The 14735-nt window shown below is 40.4% G+C and overlaps 1 protein-coding gene across 28 annotated transcripts in view; it reads left to right on the top strand.

The window, feature by feature from the left end:
* Positions 1-14735, top strand: part of LOC129643032 (uncharacterized) — a 150185-nt gene that overhangs the window by 60951 nt on the left and 74499 nt on the right. For 2 of the 28 annotated variants that reach the window (XR_008710011.1, XR_008710002.1), the window contains exon 1: positions 13346-14643. The exons of the other annotated variants lie outside the window; for them this stretch is intronic. The gene's annotated coding sequence lies outside the window, so the exon portion shown is untranslated. Of the gene's footprint in view, positions 1-13345; positions 14644-14735 lie in introns of those variants that run through there. 28 annotated transcript variants of the gene reach the window in all.

Below are 14735 nucleotides of genomic sequence, written 5' to 3'. Positions count from 1 at the left end.
AACCAAAGCTCCATCAGTATTTATATGTACAAAATGGCAATTCCTGAGAAAGGATGGTTTCAACTTAAGTGAATGCACGGTTTAACATTGATACTAGAATTACACGTGGACACCATGCTTTGCCGGTCAACAGCGATTATTCCATGCCATGGATGTTTTTGTCTTTCATAGGAAAGAGCTGTTGTGCTGTAAAACTTATAGGACCTGAAATCTGTGCTTTTAGTGCTTGAAGAGGGGAGACGAGGAGGGAGAGAGCTGGGTTGGATAGATGACAGCCCCCGGCCACAGAGGGGTAGTAATGGCACGGCAGCCTTGTCTTTACATCACTTGTTTCATGCTTGATGCTTCCGGAACAACTGCTCTGCTGCAGGGACGTGGGCTGAGAGCTGATCCCTGCTCAGCTGGGCTCGTCTTCCTCAACATGAAATGATTCTGAGCACTTTGAGTGTTTGGGAAGTTCCCCTGTAACAATTATTGCTCTCGCAAGCCATAATGTTTGCCAGTGAACTGAGCTCTGTTTCAACCTATGGATTTAGAAACCGAGGCATGATGACCTTGCTACCTAGGATCATATAGTTTTAGGGTAGAAGGAATTGCAGTTAAGTCTTAAACACTCATGTTGCAGACAAGACGCTGAGTGCAGAGGAGTTAAGCTGATGGTTAGATGCCCTGGGCACTGCTTCCTTTGCTCAGGGACAAAACCCTGAATCACTCGGTTGCATGTTGTGTTTTCTGCCCATAGATCATTCAAGTTCTTAGCCTTTGTGGGTCTTTGACTATATTAATGGGAGATGTGCATCTGGAAAAATAACTTTTTAAAAAACATTTTATTTTGTATTGGGGTATAGCTGATTATCAATGTTGTGATAGTTTCAGGTAAACAGCAGAGGGACTCAGCCATATGTATACAAATATCCATTCTCCCCCAAACTCCCCTCCCATCCCGGCTGCCACATAACATTGAGCAGAGTTCCCTGTGCTATACAGTAGGTCCTTGTTATCCATTTTAAATACAGCAGTGTGTCCATGTTGATCCCAAACTCCCTAGCTACCCTTTGCCCCATCCATCCCCTGGCAACCATAAATTCATTCCCTAAGTCTGCCAGTCTATTTCTGTTTTGTAAGTAAGTTTATTTGTATCATTTCTTTTTAGATTCTCCATATAAGGGATGTCAAACAATATTTCTTTGTCACTACAAATACTGTTTAAGCATGACTCCTGTTTGAAACAAACCAAGAACACTAAAATGTGAATTTTATTCCAAAAGGTTAATTGTGGATACTTAGCAGTGACTTTTAAAACTTGTTTGGGACTGATACAACCAGAATTCCTGTAAGTCATTTCTCTTACATTTTTGTCCCTGTAACATACAGTTTTTACCTAATAATTTAAAATGTTCTCAGACTTTAAAAGACATAAGCCCCTTCTTGGGCCTTACTGGAGATACAGACTCCACAGTACAGCACCAGGAAATGATTTGAGTAATTCTAGAGTCCAAGAAACTGCATGTTCAAAGATTCCAGGTGGTTCTGTTACATACAGATCATCAAAAGATACTTAGGTCCTCATCAATGAAGTGTGCTAATTTTGAATTCTGATTAATTTTTAATTTCAGTCATTGCTTTTTGAGAAATGACGTGTTACAGTATTGTCTTTGAATGCACTATAAAAAAGTGTTTCTATAGTTTTGGTGCTAAAGATGATTTTTAATATCTGTGCCTCTATTTGATGACTTTTATACTTGGATACTTTATTCAAGTGTTCCTTGAAAGTTACAAGTGTCTTTTTTTTTTTTAGAAAGACCACCATGCCATAGCAATAAATAGTTTAACATTTTTTACATAGTTTAGTGTATAATCCAGTGTGAAACTGAAATTCTGTTTGTTTTTACATCTTTTTAAAGAACTTTGCCAATAAATAAAGTAAATCAAAGATGAGAAAACAGAGGGAGAGCTTGAATTGAATTTCAGCCTTAAATTACCTGAAGCTGTTACATTTTCAAGAATTTACAGCTAATCTGCAGAGCTCTCTATGGCAAAATATAGGCAGCAGTTAGAAGAGCATTTTTCAGAGTTTTAAAAAAAGTTTAGAAAGAGAGGGAATGAAGAACTAAGGATGGGAGCAGAAAAAGGGAAAGAAAGGAAAGTATTAATTATATACTGCAAATATATTTGCATAGAAGCTTGTCTCTCACTATATATGGAGTATATCATGAATCTGTTTCTGATTTAATTCACTAAGCGTTTAGAAGTGTCTACTGTGAATGGTCAGATTTCCATGGATGTATCGGTTTGCTAGAGCTGCCATAACAAAATACCAAGGCTAGGCGGATTAAACAATAGAACTTTATTTTCTCAAAGCTTGGGGGGCTGGAAGTTCAAGGTCAGGATGTCTGCAGGGTTGGTGGTCCTGAGGCCTCTGTCCTTGACTTGTCTTTTCACTGAGTCCTCACATGAACTTTCCTCTCAGGGCCCACCCCACAACCCTAGTAAGTCTCTGTGAAATCTAATCATTTAAGGTCCAGCCAGATTGGACTAGGGCCATCCTTATGACCTCATGTAACCTTAATTACCAGTTTAAAGGCCCTATCTCCCAATCAGTCATATTGGGGGTTAGAAATTCAGCTTCTGAATTTTTGATCATACACAATTCATACTGTAACAAAGGATATAAAGATAAGAGTAAGAGAGACACACAATTTGATGGGCTAATTGGACTAATGGCAGTGTCCATTCTAATAAATAAAGTGAAAAATGTAAACAGTGCCTGTAAAAGCCTGGGGAAGAAGGATACTGTCCTTGGACCAGTAGGAAAGGTTCATTGTGGGGATTATGTTTGATACTAGTCTATGGAGCTATGAACCCAGTTGTGAGAAAGGAGGGAAGTTGGGGGATTGAGGCAAGGTGCGTGGCAAATGGAAGTGAGCACGTGAGCATGCGTACAGGGAAATTGTGGGTCATGAAACTGAAAGGTTATTTCAGAGAATGTTAGGAAAAGTGTCAGCGCTCTGCCCAGGAGTTGGGACCGTGGATGCTGGTATCTGCCTTGTGCACTGGTTGGTGGATCCTACAGTGATGATGGTTAGTGGTGCCAACTCAGATGCTGGGCAGACTATTACATTATCTTGGTTTGAGAAATTACTGAACTTCAGGAAACTTTTGCTTCCTCATCTCTTAAATAGTGATAACATTTTCCCCTTCTTCATCGGCCTGCTGAGAGAACTAACTTCGATAATGCACGCAAAGTGCAAGCAAGCTGTACCGAAGACACTTGACCCGTGCTGAGTGGACAGTATTTGTTTCATTCCTCAAGTAATTCAGCAAATATATAGCATAGATTTGGTGCTGCAGCTGGGGCACAGTATATTTTGATAACAGTATATCAAAATGATGATTGTGTAGAATTTAAAATAATAAGCAACAAGCTCCTGTTGCATAGAGCAGGGAGTTATATTCAACAATCTGTGATAAACCATCATGGGAAAGAATATGAAAAAGGATATATATGTGTGTGTGTGTATAACTGAACTACTTCACCATATAGCAGAAATGAACACAACATCATAAATCAACTATACTTCAATAAAATTTAAAAAATAAAATACATTGTCACACCATCAGCACCAACATGTGTGGCAAGTGGTTTGAGGAATGGGGGAGTGGAAGGCATAGAGGGGGTCTTCCCAGGTGGCCCAGTTGTAAGGAATCTGCCTGCCAATGTAGGAGACATGTGTTTGATCCCTGGGTCAAGAAAATTCCCCTGGAGGAGGAAATGGCAACCCGTTCCAGTACTCTTGCCTGGAGAATACCATGGACAAAGGAGCCTGGTGGACTACAGTCCATAGGGTCACAAACACTGAGCATCAGGAGTAGAGGGAGGGCTGGAAGCAAAGAACAGATCAAAGCGACTTGAGAAGTATGAGGAAGAGAACCATCAGGTCCTGCAGGATTTGTGCGATACGTTATTACCTGTTGTACCTGAAATCCTTGCATCAACACTCCTGACTTCACATCAGCATCATCAATTTCCATCTGTTTCCCAGTTTTTTTTTTTAACTCCCTCATTCTTCTTAAAATTCTGGGCTTTTATGCTCATGCTGTGCTCTATTCAGTCAGTATTTCCTTCTGAGAGGTAAAGTCGTGTTTCCCAAGCTAACATTGTTTTGCAATTAAATAAAATCAGTTAAGAACAATTTAATTGAATGCTGTCATCACCATAAATCATTGTGATGCTTGGCTGTCAGCACCCCACTTCTGAAAACACCTCTTGTGGCAAGATCCAACACAGTGTATAGTCATATCCAAAATGTTTAACCAGGATGACATAATTGTCAAATCTGTAATTGTGCTTTTACTGCCTGTAGCATTCACTCCTATTGGAAAATGTCAGGAATCGCTGTTGCAGGCAAGTCAAATGTTGAGAGAGAGGTCCAGAAACGAATCCTCTGCCGAGATTAAAAAGCATCATGAGTCCTTGGTGACTTAAAGTTGAATGCCCTAGGTATCAGGAAATATCTTCTAGGGATGTTCACATGACATTTCAAGTTTGGAAAGAATGCAGGGAAGTCCAGCCCTGTCTGTGCAACTAAGAATTATTAGGTGTGGAAATTGGATGCAAGGATCTTTCGAAGGCAGTAAGGATGGGTTTGTCATACTGGGTCATATTTTAAAATGAATTTTGACATGTTCAATAGGCTTCATCACACATCATTAGCATCTCCAAATACTTTACAGACTCCAGTGACACCTGCTATGTTAGCCGGGACATCAGATCAGAAGACAGATTCACGGATGTCAGACGAAGTGTGGAACTGGTGTTGAATTTTCCCCTCTGTGTTAGCAACACGTGTTTCAATTCAGGATGGCATTCCATGATATCACCTCCCACTAAATTGTTACTCTTGTCTAGCCTTTATTTACTATTTTCTTTTATAACCAAAATTGTCAAATTAGTATCCCCTCCCACCCCCAAACCAACTTCCTGCACCCATCGGCAGAATGCCTAGCTGTATCAACATGCACTCACTTGACATCTGTGTATCAGATGACAAGAGGTTTCTGTCAAGCGCTGGGTAACCACATTAAAATAATTCAGCAGGTCCTTTGAAAGGAACAATCAGTTCAAATTCAATGGAAATTTCCACTTAAAGGGAGTGCAGCCATCACCGACCGAATAGATATTAGTCCACATTTATTTGATTAGAGCTCACCCACGATATGTCATTAGCATGGACCGAGCTTTTCTTAGACTACAAGGAGTGCAAGCCTCATGTCAATTGCAAATATGATGCAGCCTTTCAAATATTTATTTAGAAGGGTATAGTTCATGGAAATCGTTTCTTTGACATTGAGTATAATGCTCTTTAATATCATGGTGCTTTGTTCCTGTGATCTTGCATTTGACTGTGCTGAACTGCTGTACAGAAAATATTTGAGCAGACTGTAGACTGCTCATCAGCTTTTCTTCTAGATGACATGGAACCACGTCGCATGTGATAGAAAATTGCTATGATTATCCTGTCCCACGTGGAAGTTTTGTGATTTTGCAGAAAGGAAACTGAAGAGCCTTTCAAGCCTGAGATGGGCAGGTTGTTTTGTTGGTCTTCCACTGACATTTCTTCTAAATGGAAGAATGCACATGGAGGGTTTGGTCAGTCACACCAGCGACTTATCGAGTTGTCTCTCTTTGTTGCCTTCCTCAGTAGCTGAGAGGATGGACACAGGGTAGGGCTGCCCACGGCCAGATCCTGTCTCTGTCGCTTAGGAACTCTGACTTCGGCAAGTTGCAGCCTGTTTAGACACACTTCTTCATCTGTTGCATAGATATAATAATAGTACAGAGGATTGTTCTGAAGATTAATGAGTTTATGTACTTAATAAGCTTAGAGCAGTGCCTGGCACCCAGTAAGAGCTGAGTAAATTTTAGCCGTCACTGTTATTATAACTTTTGTTGGTTTGAGTTGATGTGTGGAAGTTAAATATTGTTACATTTTTTGAGGCTTCATTGAGCACGAGAAAGATGTCCTGAGAATGGAAAAAGGTTCTGTGTTCTAATTTTCTAAATTGATGGAGCATTTGGATTCAGAAAATAATTGTTACAGTTTCTCCTTTGAAAAGTTCTGGTCAAAATTACCGAACAGATAGATGGCTTTTGAGCACTCAGAAGAAACTGGTGGTCACTGTCCATCATGATGTGTTCATTTAAAGCAAGTCATTCCCAACTAACCTGATCTCATTTTTGGAAAGAGGTACTAGATTGTTGAAATGTGAGATGCCCTGTCTGGATCTCTGCAAGCTATGTGGATTCATTATATATTTTGCTCAAAATGCGGAAATATAAGCTTAATCAACTGGAGTGAGCATTATGTGGATAGAATATCACAAAAGTGATTATTCTCAAGAGAGATCTCTCATAAGTTCAAGTCCAGTTATTTTGTTCACTTCCATATTTATATCCATGGTTTTTGAGAGGATTTGGAAAATGTGCATCATATGTGAGTGATACACATTTCGGAGAGGAGCTTAATATTGGTGACAAATCCAAGTTTCATAGCAGTTACATACTATAGAATAAACAAGGACCTACTATATAGCACAGGAAACTATATTCAATATCTTGTAATTACCTATAGCGGAAAAGAATCGGAAAAAGAATACCCTGAATATTCATTAGAAGGACTGATGCTGAAGCTGAAGTTCCATTGCTTTGGCCACCTGATGCAAAGAGCCAACTCACTGGAAAAGAGCCTACTCATTGGAAAAGACACTGATGCTGGGAAAGCTTGAAGGCAAAAGGAGAGGAGGGCGGCAGAAGAGAGATGGTTAGATAGCTTCACCAACTCAATCGACATGAATTTGAGCAAACTTTGAGAGATGGTGAAGGACAGGGAAGCCTGCCATGCTGCAGTCCATGGGGTCACAAAGAAGAGTCAAATAGGACTTAGTGTCTGAACAACAACAAAAACATAACTGAGTCACTTTGCTGTACACTAAACAAATACGACATTGCAAATCATACTTCAATTAAAAAGTGTTTCAAAAAATAGTAGGCACAATGGTTGAAACAAGGTAACATTTAATAGAAGTATGGTATATAAAAGATCATATTAATATATTTTTTAAAACTCACAGTAGTAAAGTCGCTCAGTCGTGTCCGACTCTTTGCCACCCCATGGACTGTAGCCTACCAGGCTCCTCTGTCCATGGGATTTTCCAGGCAATAGTTCTGGAATGGATTGCCATTTCCTTCTCCAAGGGATCTTCCTGACCCAGGGATCAAACCTGGATCTCCCACATTGTGGACAGATGCTTAACAGTCTGAGCCACCAGGGAAGTCCTAGTAAAGTAGACTAGGCTTAGCAAGAGTTTATTTAAACATATTTTGAACCTTGAAATACACATAATTTTCTTTTGGGGAGTCAACTCTTATTAGTTAAGGTTGACTGAAGCACCATGATAAGGAGGAATCGAAAGTAAAGCAACAGTTAATCTCCAATAGTGACACAGTCCCTACCCTTAAGTAGCTTATAAAATAGTGAAGGTGGTAAGTCTATGAGTATTGCTGTGCAGTATGGAAACAGAGCAATGGAGTAAACAGAGAGTTCTTCAGAATTCACAGAAGGAACTTTTTTCTATTTAATGTCTTTTAATTGAAGTATATTTGCAATACTGTGTTAGTTTCAGGTATAAAGCAAAGTGATTCAGATATATATATATATGTGTGTGTGTGTGTGTGTGTGTGTATGAAAAACCCTAACCCATATATAATACATATACGGTATGATATACACACACATATATATTCCTTTTCAGATTCTTTTACATTTTAAGTATTAGAAGATATTGATTATATTAATAGTTCCCTGTGTTGTATAGTTGGTTCTTGTTGTCTACCTATTTTATATATAGTAGTGTGTATCTGTTAATCCCATACTCCTAACTTATCCCTCTCCCCACTTTCCTCTTTGGTAACCATAAGATTGATTTCCATGTCCGTGAGTCTTTCTTTTTTGTAAATAAATTCATTTGAATCAGAGACATTGAACACCACATAATTATGGCAAGAAATGATCCTCCAAAGAGAATATAATTTAAACTAAGAGAACTAGGCGTTTGCCACCTGATGGTAGGGACAGTGGAATTTATAACTTGTAAATGGGGCTGTGAGTACATATATATTTAAGGATGGTTTCTGTACCAGTGATTCAAGTGACAATAGGAAGCAAGGCGGAGGCCACTGAGTTATAATAGCCAATGTTCATACATGCCTGAAACTTTTAAAAATGCTTTACCTATATTAATTCATTTAATCCTGTCATATCCATTAGCTTTTGCTGCATAACAAAACTCCTGTAACTTAGGGGCTCATAACAGTCATTTATTGTTACTCACTAGTCTAGGAGTCAGATACTTCATTTTGCTGGAAGAACCAGGCTTGGTCCATCATGGCTGGACTTTCTCATTTGTTCTCAGGTGGTGGTTCATCTACTCTGGATGATCTGGAATGGTCTCGCTCCCATTTTTGGCATTTGTTTTGCTTCTGGTTGGGGCAGTGGAGATGACCTGACCCTTATCTGGTCATTCAGCAGGCCAGCCAGACTTGTTCATGTGATAGTCACAGGGACTCAAGATTAGCAAGAAGACAACTCTCACTGTTCAAGCCCCTTCCAAGCCTCTTCCAAGCTCAAGTTCAGAGCAAGTCATGTGGTCCACTCACATGGTGTGAAAAGTGATTCCATGTGAGAATGGTGTGAGAAGTGATTCCATGTCTTGAGAAGAGTGATAGTATGTGTGACCAATTTTGTCATCTGTACAACTTTAAAAATCGCAGTGAGAAAGGTACTGTTACTATAAACCTCAATTACCTCTGAGGTACAGGGAGATTTAACATGGTCAAGGTCACAGAGCCAATGAATGGCAGGTCTGCAATGAGACAGTCTGATTCTGTAGTCTGATTCTTATCCTGTCTACTGGCTTCTTGGGGCAGGCACAGTAAGATAGGTACTGACCTCAAGAAACACTGTGTGTCATTGTAGGAAGTTGGGGTTTTATTTTTAGAGCACTGGAGAGTCAGTGAAGAATGATCAAAAGATTGACACAGACAGCTTTACAGCTTAGGAAGCTCACTTGAGCTGCATGATGGAGAATGAATTATAAGGGCCATATTGGAAATTGATCAACTGATTATTGCTGCTGCTGCTAAGTTGCTTCAGTCATGTCCGACTCTGTGCAACCCCATAGACAGCAGCCCACCAGGCTCCCCTGTCCCTGGGATTCTCCAGGCAAGAACACTGGAGTGGGTTGCCATTTCCTTCTCCAAACTGATTATTGGGATGCTGATAAGACACTGGTCTAGAGGCGTGGTAGTTGAATAGCTGTATAAATTTATCTAAAGTAAGGAAACATGTTACAGTTTTTTCATATGAACATGACAGTATTGACTTGGTGTCAATAGCTTGGGGAAACTAGCATTTTGAGCTTGTAACACATTTAGGAAAGTAGAATTACTTTGTCGTTTGTTAGTCGATAAAGAGTAAGAGAGGCAGATGATGTTTGTTGATATAAATAAATGATTGGAGTTGACAGCAGAGGTGTGAAAGGCATTTTAGGGCATGCATTTGCTAATTGGCATGGTAAAGATGCTTGACCCCATTCTGTCTCTATAAGTGAAACATATAGATGGTAGTTATCAGGTGAACACAAAACTCCTTTGTGATTGTCCATCTGCCAAATTAACTCACAAAGTGAAAAAAATATTTCTGCAGAATACTGACTGACTCAGCAGCTGAGAAAAATCAGATATGTCGCCCTATTTGAGGATGAAAGGAGGATTTTGTTATCTTATTTGATTGAGCGATTTCTGGCCTCTCGATTTCTGGAATGGTTCATGTGAGCCTGAATGAAAGTGATTACAGATTTAATCGAGAGTATAATTATTTAGGTTAAATTTTCATTGAGCCTGCATTTCGGTGTGATAAGTAAGTGAGGTCAGAGATAATGCAGAGACTATGCAGATTCGTTGTCTTCATTGCTTATATTACTTTGCATTTTTTAGGAATTATACTGTCAGATGGGTTGTTGGGGGCTACAAGAGGACATTCATTTAATCATTGTGAATAGCCATGACAGCCAAAAAGCCAGTCTTTGAAAGAAAGTGAACTTGTACAACATAAAGTAATTGTTGTGACTTGCAGAGGATAAACTAATATGTAAACTTACAGTGGGTGAGTATTAGAGCTTGTAGAATCCTTAGTATATATTTCAGTTCCTCCATTTTGTGAATAAAGACGTTGAGGTTCAGAAGAGTTAAATCACATTTCCAAAGTTATGTAGCTAATTAGCAGAGCTGAGAAAATAAACCAACTTTCTAGTTCCTGTATAATGCATCTTCTGTCATCATTTGCTGTTGCAGTGCTGCTTAATAGTTATGAGTAATTCATCCCCAAATAGTATGTGTCAGAAGGGAATCGGTGTACCTGTTATTGCTAAAATTTACAAACAAACCTCTGTCCACTCACTGATAGAGCATGTCTGAAGATGTTTAAAAGAAAGGGATTTTGGTTGTTCTGGTCGCCAGCTGTTGACCAGTTGACTCTGTTTACTACAATGGACATTATAACAATGTCTTAGTAAATCTACCATGGTCAAAGGTATAATTTTTTTACCTTACCACCCAAAAATTAAATGATAACAATATCAGGATGAACTCAACTGAGGATGCTGAATCACATTAAAGTACTTGAAAGAGACTAACAGGTAGAAAGTAGATTTGTTATTGTTTAGTTGCTCAGTCGTGTCTGACTCTTGTGACCCCAAGGGCTGTAGCCCGCCAGGCTCCTCTCTCCATGGGATTTCCAAGGCGAGAATACTGGAGTGGGTTGCCATTTCCTTTTCCAGGGGATCTTCCTGACCCAGGGATTGAACCTGTGCCTCCTTCATTGGTAGGCAGATTCTTTACCACTGAATCACCTGAAGCCCCAGAAAGCAGATATGTGGTAATAACAGGATGAACTCAAGTAAGGATGCTGAATCACATTGAAGTACTTAAAAAGAGACTTTACAGATTGAAAGCATGGGGCCCAACAATTAGCAATGAGAAACACAGCCATCTGTCAAAGTAGACATTCCTTTCGACCTGTTACGTGCACTCTCTTGGTTCCACTGATGTGGGAAACCAGGTTACTTGGTGAGCTTGGGGTTAGACTGAGGGTCAGTTCAGTTCAGTCGCCCAGTCGTGTCCGACTCTTTGCAACCCCATGAATTGCAGCACGCCAGGCCTCCCTGTCCATCACCAACTCCCGGAGTTCACTCAGACTCACGTCCATCGAGTCAGTGATGCCATCCACCCATCTCATCCTCTGTCGTCCCTTTCTCCTCCTGCCCTCAATCCCTCCCAGCATCAGAGTCTTTTCTAATGAGTCAACTCTTCGCATGAGGTGGCCAAAGTACCTGATCTCCTTCAGAATGGACTGGTTGGATATCCTTGCAGTCCAAGGGACTCTCATGAGTCTTCTCCAACACCACAGTTCAAAAGCATCAATTCTTCGGAGCTCAGCTTTCTTCACAGTCCAACGCTCACATCCATACATGACCACTGGAAAAACCATAGCCTTGACTAGACGAACCTTTGTTGGCAAAGTAATGTCTCTGCTTTTGAATATGCTATCTAGGTTGGTCATAACTTTCCTTCCAAGGAGTAAATGTCTTTTAATTTCATGGCTGCAGTCACCATCTGCAGTGATTCTGGAGCCCAAAGAAATAAAATCAGCCACTGTTTCCCCATCTATCTGCCATGAAGTGATGGGACCAGATGCCATGATCTTAGTTTTCTGAATGTTGAGCTTTAAGCCACTTTATCACTCTCCTCTTTCACTTTCATCAAGAGGCTCTTTAGTTCTTCTTCACGTTCTACCATAAGGGTGGTGTCATCTGTATATCTGAGTTTATTGATATTTCTCCTGGCAATCTTGATTCCAGCTTGTGCTTCTTCCAGCCCAGCGTTTCTCATGATGTACTCTGCATATAAGTTAAATAAGCAGGGTGACAATATACAGCCTTGACGAACTCCTTTTCCTATTTGGAACCAGTCTGTTGTTTCATGTCCTGTTCTAATTGTTGCTTCCTGACCTGCATATAGGTTTCTCAAGAGACTGAGGGTAGGTTTAGATAATTGACAAATATTTTATGGTTCCAAGCTTATATTGTCTAATATGTCCATGTTCACTGTAGGAATTTATTCTGCTGGGACCAGGCTCCTTAGGCTTGGTGTGAGTATGACACAGCTTCTGGTCAGTAGGGGGACTGGCCCTGCCTAAGCTTGTTGTGGTTTCTGTCTTCCCTTTTGTCAATTTCTGACTGTCCTCTCTTCTGATTAATACTCTTTCTGCCGGTAAAGAATCTGCCTGCAATTCAGAAGACCCGGGTTTGATCCCTGGGTAGGGAACATCCCCTGGAGAAGGGAATGGCACTCCAGTATTCTTGCCTGGAGAATCCCATGCACAGAGGAGCCTGTGGGCTACAGTCCAAAGAGTCAGACATAACTGAGTGACTAACACTTTCACTTTTCCCACATCCCGACTACCATATATGTTAATATATTTTCAGATTTTGTTGGGCATAAGAACTAGTCTGTCTCTGAAAGGGGATTTTACATATCTCTGCTCTAATTTTACCATCTGATTTTTAGAAGACAGTGTGCTACTCTTTATTTCATGATTCTTGGAAGATAATCACATCACCTCACTGTTACTTCCATGTTCTGCTCCCAGTCTGTAGGTTGGTGTCCATATTCTACATAAATGTCCAAGTTCTTTGGCAGGGTTTAGATGGACTGATACAGAAAGAGTGGTCTTTTTCCTGATACCCAGTCAAGAACCAGAATTACTAGTTCTCATTCCTCCATTAATAGTAATGAGATGGATAGGTCAGGTAGGCACATGATCAATGTAAAGATCTGTCAGGTAGGATTACAAAGGATAGACTTGGAAATCAGATTCAGGGTTTGAAGTGGGTCTCACTTCTTAACCAGCTGTGTGGTCTGGGGCAGGTATTTTTGCGAATGATACTGTTTTATCATCCATGACATTTTAATGATACATGTCTTTTACAGTTGTTTTAGGATTTAAAGCAGTTTTGTACACTTAAAGCTTTACAGATGTGGCTTCAACGTAGGTGTTTAGGATTTGTGTATTTTCTCTTCCATCAGAGAACTGGAGATGGTCACTTCCCATTGGATAACACTTTAGTATCCTAAGCAAGGCAAAATAGCCTGAATACAAATCCCAGTGTGGTATGTTGTTAGTAAGAGCACAGATTTTGAGTAGTGACCTTTGGATACCGAAGCAGCAGACGTGTGTGTTTCTGGAATAGCTGTAACCTATCCATTCAGAGTATGTCTGAGTATCCTTAGAATGTACAAAAATGAATACTCAGGAGGTTCATGTATCAGAAAATCTACCCAAGTGCATAGAATCTTAGAGAAGGATCTCACTCTCACTGAAGAAGGTATCTCCTCTTCTTTCAGGTCTTTGGGGGAAAAAAAGGGATTCTGTGATCTTCCATGGTAGCATTTCATAATCATAAGTCATATGCATGCAGTGCTTTAGGCTGACGAGGCCTCTTCAAGCTCACGTGCACAAGTATGGTGACAAGTCTGGATTTTCCCCTTGTCTGAGACATACAATCACATTATAGCTTCTTATTAAAACACAGCTTTTAGGCCAACTTAACTTCTCATTTCGGAGAAGGCAATGGCACCCCACTCCAGTACTCTTGCCTGGAAAATCCCATGGACGGAGGAGCCTGGTGGGCTGCAGTCCATGGGGTCACTAATAGTCGGACACAACTGAGAGACTTCACTTTCACTTTTCACTTTCATGCATTGGAGAAGGAAATGGCAACCCACTCCAGTGTTCTTGCCTGGAGAATCCCAGGGACGGGGGAGCCTGGTGGGCTGCCGTCTATGGGGTCGCACAGAGTCAGACACGACTGAAGCGACTTAGCAGCAGCAGCAGCAGCAACTTCTCATTTCTGGAAACATGAGTCTATTTCCCTTTGCTGTGTGTGAGGCTGTTTGAATTCTTGATCCAGTGTGCACTTGGATAAAGGTCAGATTAATCTGTATTCCTTAATAGGATTGTCTCTTTTCCTGTGACATAAGAGGTTCTTGTCTCTTTGAAATGTGTATTTCGGTGAAGACCACTCCACTGTCACTTTCTGTGAGCTTCTGCACTTTTTTCTTTTAAAATAGTGTCTAGCTAAGAGAATCCCTAGACTGAAATACACTGATTTCCATTCCATAGTGAGGAAGGCAGAAAAGAACAAGATGCCTTTTTGACGATACATTTCATATGTGATCAAGACGAGAATCAAAATGTTCTACCATGATTTTCATGTTCTCGTGGGAAATACCAGTAGTACCTAGAAACCAAAGAGAAGTGAGGACTGTATATTCTTGACATCACCGTTTGCTTTTGTGAAGTCGGCTATAATGACAGCAGTTATTACAGCAAATTCTGTTCAACATACGAATATTTGTTAGCAGCCCCAGCCTGTCATACTGCCTTTGCATACACTCGCGTAGAACCTGATTGTGTCCTCATGACTTCAGCAGGCACTGGACGTGAAATGTGAACTCTGTAGCAGGTTTGTGAATATGCTGATCCACTATGTACTACAGCTAAGACATAGAACCAACTGTCTATCGGCAGATGAATGGATAAAGAAGACTGTTGTAT

Source organism: Bubalus kerabau, chromosome 2 (assembly GCF_029407905.1).
Source record: "Bubalus kerabau isolate K-KA32 ecotype Philippines breed swamp buffalo chromosome 2, PCC_UOA_SB_1v2, whole genome shotgun sequence".
NCBI lineage: Eukaryota > Metazoa > Chordata > Mammalia > Artiodactyla > Bovidae > Bubalus > Bubalus kerabau.
This window is presented reverse-complemented; position numbering and strand designations above follow the sequence as displayed.